Below are 8,707 nucleotides of genomic sequence, written 5' to 3'. Positions count from 1 at the left end.
TCACTAGGGCCTGACTGATACATCAGCTGGCCGATTATAACCTTTTAAAAATAATCATGAATCAGCCAAAGGTTAGCTAATAGACACCAATGTTAAAGCTCGTAGTCTCAGGAGATACGACTTAGTTTTACTGTATGAAATGTCTGTGTTCTATTATTTATCCAGTAGAGGGCACTCTGACTCCTTTCATGTCAAACGCTCCATATTTACCTCCCTGGAGCAGAGAGAGCTCAGAGCAGCGTGGCTGACATTAGATTTGTTGAAGAGGACGGTTAGAGAAAGGTAACTTTATAACTAGTTTGTGAAATAAACGATAACTCAGTCGTTTTTGGTTCAACCTGCTTGAGTCATGACGTGCCTGTGCCAGTGATGCTTATCTGTTCACGTTAGCGAGCTAATGCTAGGATAACCTAGCCTAACACTGCTATCATTATTTAATTTTACTTGTTTTAGTGGAACAAGTTTTCATTCTTCTAACTTTATTTCTTAATAGAAACACCTAATTCTGAGGGACGTTTTATACTCACACATGCTAAACGTGCTGGTAGAGATTCAGTACGCCAAAATAATTTAGTAGCAGAAATTCTAAGGTTAATTCATCTGGTTTATTGTAAAGTCCACAGATTCAGGTGTTTTGGATGAACATTTTCCTGATGAAGCCACAGGACAGAAAGCAGATTGTGACTGAGAAAGGAAGCAGAAATGAACAGGAGGTCAGGAAGCTCTTTGGTACATGCTACTATCCATGTTTATGTCATTATTAGTGATTACAGCACATGTTCACTTACATGCTGCATGTCTCCTACTAAATCTTCCCTTAACAATATAACCTGAGTTTTGAAAGCACTGTTAACTTTTTCTTAACATGGTTATTGACTCTTCTTATTTTTCACAGTAAACAAATGAGCACATGTATTGGCACTGATGCCATAAATCAACAAGTATACACAATAACAACAAATCAAACAGCTCAGGTGTATCCATTTATACAGAAAGATAAAGGCAATTATCTGTTTTATAATAGTAACAGGTCACAATCCAGGCTCAACAAACACCCTTTATAATAGATAGCTCTTCCCTGTATTCTAGTGGTAGTCTTTACAAGAAATTAAACCAAAGTGCAGCCAGCCTGTCTCTAAATTCAGTGAGAATCTCCATCAGCTGTTCAGTAGCATAGACTCCTAATATTAGCTTCTGTTGCTGCTGTACAGTAATCCTCCTCAGTCTTGGTCAGAGTAGCAGGGATTAAAAACCCTCCAAAACCTTGTACTAGGTCCTGTTAGTTAAAATGTTAATCCAAAGACGAAATCTGCATTAAAACCGATGAGACAAATAATAATTAGTGAACCAGAGGATGCAACATGCTGTTACATTATGATATGTTTAAAGACAGTTAGACTTCTGACAATTCAAGGCAGTAGGGCAGGAGTTTCAGGACTGTAGGAATAGGACCCTGCTCTCGCACATGCGCGTTGTTGATGAGCATTTGTTTAAACACAGATTGCTACATATTGCTACTGCTACCATTCACAACAGCGATGAGAGGTAACAGAGTAGTTTTATGTTGTTGTATTTAGTGAAAAATAAAGAAAAAAATGGAGAAAGAGTTTGTGAATTTAATAGGGGTTCAAAGACTGTGGAGAAACAAATGCTTAACATGTATGAAACAGTTTTATAAAAAGGGAAAAAAAACATGTCATGAAAAAGTACTTGAAGTTAACTTTAAATTCCTGCCTATCAAAGTCTTGTAAACTGAAGTAACTTGACTGCAATGCTCATTCACTCCACTGAGTGGCGCTGCTGTGACAAACACGGGTCCTGTTTCTATGGTCCTGAATCTGCTGCCTGCCAAGAAGGGGGAGGTTAACTTATTGTGATGAGTTCAAAGTCAATGGAGAAAATTGGAATTTTTAGATTTTGGCGAAAATATGGTCCTTTCAAGGAGAAATATTTATTCAATGAAAAATCTAAAATAGATATAAGTATGAGTTCTATTAAAAACATGTTTCATTTTTCCACCCTAAATGCACCAATATTACTATCAATATTACTATTATCAATGAAGAGTGATAATTAGTAAGAGCACCATTATTAATAGAAATCAATGATCCTCACCCCAAAAGTCTGTTATCCAATGTTTGATCGTTTTTCATCAGTTTATTTCAGATTATTACATGTAGACTATTAATTTACAAAATGAGTGTTCATCTAATTTCTACAATTTGGCATTTTTAAGAGAGAAAATATGATGTTGACTAAAAATGGACTAAAATGTTTTCAGAGTTTTCCCTACCTCCCTCTCCCATACACCCTTAACCCTCTGTGTACTAGAAGGTGAAATATCACATAATAAACTGTAGAGAGCTCAAAGACTTTCTCTGGATGTTGTAACATTTTCTCAATAACGGATACTTCAGGCTGTTCCATTAGGATGGTACTCTGGGTAAAATAATGCCTTAGTGTAAGAAACTGGAAAAATCCTGTTTTAACAGTCGGCATGATTTATTGAGGATGGTTGTCCTGGAACTTTGTCCCGTCTCCACGCAGGATCTCTGGAGCTCAGTCAGAGAGACCATTGGTGCAGCCCTGTTACCAATGCCTGAAGAGCTCAACTGACTGCTTTCCATTAGAAATAATGTTAAATAATGTTTTAAGAAAAGGTGAATAGTTAAAAAAGTATAAATAGCAAAACAAAAGTATTGAGGATCGCTGAAAAGAGCAGAAAAGCTGAAAAGTTTAACAGCGAAGTAGTTAAAATAACATAAGAATAGCCAAAGTTATAATCAGTGCATTTTGTGGAATTTTCCCGTCTGTATAACATTGTTTAAATAAAGGTGAAAAATTCAAAACAGTATGAAAGTTAGAAATGTGAGAAATCCTAGCAATCAACCCTCAAAGAAGCTGAAATGAATAAAGATGGATCAATTTCTGAAGATGTGAAATTTTGGAGGAGTCAGTGGGACAAAGCAGTCTCTCATAGTAATAGTTGGCCAGCAGGGGTCGCTGTTCTACCAGGTCATTTCAGAGGTCAAACTCTGAAAGTTGAGGTTGATGATGAGGGAAGATGGATCATTTTGATTGTGGAAGTGGCTCACGTGTTTTTTATCCTGATAAATGTTTATGCCAGTAATAATAAACAATATAAATCAATATAAAAATGATGTCTGGGGTGATTTTAATACAACTCTGAATGAAATGAGTGATAGCCACCCAAATCAAATGAGTCTGTAAATGAATGACAGAGTTTTTGCTTACAGCTGGATCTGATAGACATTTGGCCTCATAAGAATCCTGACCAAAAACGTTTACAGATCTCTCCCAACAATCTAGGATTGATTTCTGGCTCCTTTCTAATGACATGGTTCATAAAGTAAAGGACACCTCTGTTGATCCCATGGTGTTGTTGTCATGGTGATCCAGAGATTTGTCTTTACAGGGGAGAGTCTTACTATCTAAGGCTGAAGGGATCTCCAGATCAGTGTATGCTTGGCTATCTTTAGAAATGCCTCCTGAAATATGAAAATCTCTCAGTGCTCAGCTAAATCATTTTATCTGGAGGAAGAAACCACAGCATCAAATCAAACAATTCTTCATAGAGTTTATCCTGTGAAACAAACTCACCTAAGCAGGAAGACTGGTCTGAATATATCATTGAACGTTAAGGACATTTTTATTTATTATCTAGATACCACACTGGGAAAAATCTGTTTATTTATTCAAATGTTGATAATTTTTGGTAAATACCACATACTTAAAATGAAATGTCTAATGAAAAGACTCATTTTACTCTCTTACTTAATGATTTAAGAAATGTGCATAATTTGCAGAACCCCTCAAAAATAAAAAAAGCATTTAAAACTGATTCAATTTTAACTATGTACTAAATAATCAGATAGAAACCAGATTTCTATTTAATGTATTTTGTTTTTCTCCTCCTGTTGTATTTTTTCCATGTTCTAAGTACAAAAAATAGATAAAATAATATTAATCCAGACTTTGAACATTTACTGATAATTCCTAGAAACAAGTAAAAGTCAAGAAGACAAAACTGATAATACTGTGCAAGAAAAAAGACTTAATAGAGTTAAAATGTTTTAAGTAGCAATATTTTGCATGAAATGCTTTAAAGTGTGATTGGGTTGGTCACCCGTCAATCATCAGTTGACTAACTATCCAATCAGAGATGATAGCCCCGCCCACACTCCTTCGTCTCTGGGCAGACTCCGCAGGTAGATCTTAACAGAAACAGACGGAGTAACGGTGACCGTTAGGAGTTTCCTCTCATCAGAAAGTTGTTGGAGTGTCTTTTTGTCCCTTCCTACGAGTTCCAGAGATCACTGTTTTGTTCCACAGAACCCGTGGTGAGTCTAAATATCCAAGACTTAATGCTTCTGTGTGTTTTAAAGAGGGGGAAATGCTAAAGTTAGCGGCGGCTAGCAGCTTGCTATCTTCCAGTTGAACGTTGGTCGGATCGTCTTTGATGTGCTGTGGCTGATGTGTGGCGGGCGGTGTGAGGCTCATTGTTGGAGCTGCAGACTGCTACAGGCTGTGGTTTTGGCAGTGGACTCAGCATTGCTCTGTTGTCTGATGGTGTAGCATGCTAAGTAGCGCTAACCACTTTAAGATGTGTTTGTTTACATGAAGTTATGAGCAAGAGTAATGACAGTGTGGAGGAAAACACGATTTAAGTGACTATAGTGCATTATACCTTCACTGTAAAGTATTCTTGGTAAAGTTTAGTTTAAAATCCAAGATATGAAAAGATATGGTGTTTTTAAAATGCTTATTCTAAATGTAGAAGTACTGATTAAGCTGTTTTATTTAAAAAAATCTTGTTTATGATGGAAAATGTTAAATTGTGTTGAATTTAGTTTCTCTAATATGTAAAACACTTTTTCGACTGTTGGTTTTATTGTCAAGACTGTATATGTTTTTTTGAATGAGTTAGAAAACAACATTACATGGGTTCCTATTGTCAATTGTGTTGAGAACCTTGATGTTTTAATAGGAATATTTTGTTTCACTGTCATAAATTTACCCAAATATCTTAAATTAAATCTAATCTATTTCACAGATGGAGCCAGCTAAGGCATAAGTACAGCTGAAATATTTTTTTTTTCCTCAATGCTAATCTAACAGTTGAAGTCTGTCAGTGGTGTAAATCTCTTAATTTCTGTCCATCCATAAAACATTTTTAGATTTAAATTTTACCCCAATCACATATTTTTTTGATCACACAAATATGTCAGTGCAAGGATGTACTGACAGATGTGTAGCAGTGCCATTGCTAAATACAGTATTTTTATTGTTACTGACATTTTATTTTGAAAATATCCTTGATCCTTTATCTTCCAAGGATTAGGATAAATAATTATGATTTTCTTTTTCTACATCTTAAAAAACAGGACTGAAGCAGAAATTGGACGTTTGAAGAGAGTGTAAATCCTGGTTGATGGGAGGACTTACCAAACTCCTGAGCCGATCTACCAGGGTTGTACCTGCCACACCAAAAGACCTGTGACCCCCCCAGCTGCTGATCAGATGTAAGGAAAGCTATTATTCCTAACTTGACCTGCTTGGATTCTGTTCTGTCATGTTCAGCTGCATCAAAGTCGGCGCTGCAGGATTTGGTAAAAATGTGTGGTTGTGAATAGAGGGGAGAATATTCTAATTCAGGATTGCTATTATGACATTATACATACATGGTATCATGAGTCTGTGTGCTTGGTTATCAGTGAAAATGCAGAGAATGCTAGTAAAGAGGCCACGATACGATATTGTGATAGACGTTGATTTGAGCTTATAAACAGGTCTTAGTAAACATGTTCTCCACTTAATTCTCTACAGCAGCTGTTCTTTACTGTAGAGGAAAAGAGAAGAGGAGTAGTTTAAAGGTTTTTACTCTTTAAAACAGTAGAATCAGATCCTCACAGATCCAAGTAAATGAAAATAGTCTATTTCTAATCACCAAGCTATGAATAAATTCAAGTACAGTAATACTGAACTTTTTAACAAAATGTTCCTCTCTGTTGTCTCTCTTTCTGTTGTTTGTCATACATTTCCTCTAATATTCTAGTTTGACTTTAATGTAAGCCTACTTTGATTTGTAAGAATGACTTTGTGCTTTATTTGTGCATAAAACAGCTCTGCTGTTTTTGCACAGCAGCAACCAGTGAGGATTAAACAGGGTTACTCTCACTCCTCAAGCAGCTCCCTTAAGGATCTGTGAAGTTAGAGTTTCCATCTGTAAAGGTTGCAGGTTATTGTGAAGAGGTCTTTTTTCTTTGCAGTGATTGGTTGATTATTTTCCAGGCAGACTTAATGTTATTTTCAGATTTGAACTGCTCACTGTAAAAAAATGAATCTATTTATTATCAGATTTGTATATAGCTGAGTTTAAAGGAGTTGGAGACTAAATCTATTTTTTGTTTAGTTTATTTTTAATTCTGCTGAACTTTTTCAAACCTGCAGATAACCATGGAGAACTGTTTCTTTATTTTTGTTTAGCAGAACAAGTAATTAGAGGAAAATATTTTTAGAAAGTGAAGTTTCCATAAATGTGAGATTAGCTGAGACTGTTTTGTTCTCTGTATAAACTTTTTCAAAATAAACTTTAGTTGAGGTTTTAATGCTAGGCTTCAGTTATTGTTAAAATATTCATAATTATCATTAATATTAATATCAACAAACACAATTGTTATTTCAGATAAACAATTTAAATATTATTATTATTAAATAAATACTTGTTTTTAAATAAATAGGTGTGAGATTTGAGCTCTGACCTTCTCATCAGCAAAATATTAGTGTTTATGAACAACCACAGACAATGGCTCTGACAATCTAAAATAGAATTATTATTATTATTGAACTAAGCAGCATTAATTGTAATAAATGATTCTTAAACAAATGACTCATAAAAATAAACTACAACAAAAAGTATTTACAAAGCAAAGTGTGATAAATGTGTGTGTGAGAATGTAAGAGAGAGAGAAAAGAGAGGGAGAGAAGGTAGCTGAGGTTCTCAAAATGGCCGACCAGAACAAAGAAGACAATATGGCCATAACACATCTGGCTACACATGTGGTTTCACATGTGACTTTAAAGATGGTGGACTGAGACGAAAGAAAAGCTCAGACTAAGGAGTCTACAAACTTAGAGACCCAGCGACTGGACTTTGATTTTAATGGCAGTCACACTGTTTTTTTTTTTTTTTTTTTTTTTTTTTAAGATTTATTTTTTGCCTTTTTGCCTTTATTAGATAGGACAGTGGATAGAGTCGGAAACGGGGACAAGAGCGGGGAGAGACATGCAGGAAGTAGTTCCACGGGCCGGATTTGAACCCGGGTCGCCTGCGTATATGACTACGTATATGAGTACTACGATGGATTGCAGGGGATTCAGATTTTAATCCTGGGAGGATAGATAACAGATTTAAAACTTGGGAAAGGGGACCTATCACATACTGGGAGCTGCTAAAGAGAAAAAAAATCAAAAGTTTCCATGAATGAAAGGAACAATATGGTCTAAATAACAAGGACTTTTCCAGATATTTGCAAGTGAGACATTATTTAGATAAAAACATAAGGAGGGATGTTCTAGAAGAGGCAGAAGGATGGATTGTAAAAGTTTTTATCTCAGCATTTGAGTCAGAGCTTGGTAGGAAATGAATTTCAAAACTATACCAGTGTCTAGAAGACTTAGAATGAAATAATAGCCTTTATTTTAAGGAGAAGTGGTGTAGAGAGGCAAATATTTCTTTAAGTGAGGATGAATGGGAAAAGATTGTTGAGCAGCAGTGGAAAACAACCCGCTCCCTCTCCTGGAGAGAGCACGGTTGGAAAAATATGACACGCTTTTTCATAAAGCCAGCACAGAAAAAATCCAGAGATATGAGATGTTGGAGAAAGTGTGGCAAGAATAATGCCACTCATTTCCATGTTTTTTGGGGCTGCTCCTTAATTAGGTCATTTTGAGTTGAACTACAGAAATCTCTGGAAAAGGTATTAAAGGAGACATATTGTGGAAAAATCCTTTTTTCAGGCTTTTCTAACAAAAATATGTGCCCCTGGTCTGTCCACAATCCCCTCAAGTACCAGAAAAATCCATTCCCTCCTCTCCTCTCTTTCTCCACCTTTCAGAAAATGTGTACTGAAATGAGCCGTTCTCAGATTTTCCTCTCATGATGTCATGTGGAGAGTTAGCCCCGCCCCCAGGTTTGGTTGGCCCTCCCTGATTGGAAGAAAGTTCTGCCCTCCTCTTCTGATCCTCCTGATCAGGTAAGCCACATCCATTTCCTTAGAGGGGCGTGGTCAGGGGCAGAGTCAGACAGCTCAGTAAGATTTAAAGCTACAGACACAGAAACAGCTCGTTCTGAGCAGGGCTGAAACAGAGGGGTTTTTAAACATACAAAAATCCAATACTGGAGTGTTTTTTCAACAACAGACTTCACAGGCATGTTTGGGGACCTCTGAGACCAACATAAACTTGTCTTAAAGGGGTAAAATGTGTCCTCTTTTAGAATGAAAATCCTACTTTTATTTAAACATAAACACTGAGCTAAAAGGTACTGCAAGCAAGTACATGTGGAAACTTTTCCAGTGCAGGAGGTGGGGTGTTTATATCCATATTCAGAGCAAAAAGCCAAAGATGGTGAAGGCCGATGTCTCGTAAAAGAACACAGTGAAATCTGTACGGTGTCCAGAAGGTT

The sequence above is a fragment of the Cheilinus undulatus genome, linkage group 24 (genome assembly GCF_018320785.1).
Source record: "Cheilinus undulatus linkage group 24, ASM1832078v1, whole genome shotgun sequence".
Classification (NCBI taxonomy): Eukaryota; Metazoa; Chordata; class Actinopteri; order Labriformes; family Labridae; genus Cheilinus; species Cheilinus undulatus.
The sequence above is the reverse complement of the archived record's forward strand: the minus strand, read 5'-3'. Positions refer to the sequence as shown.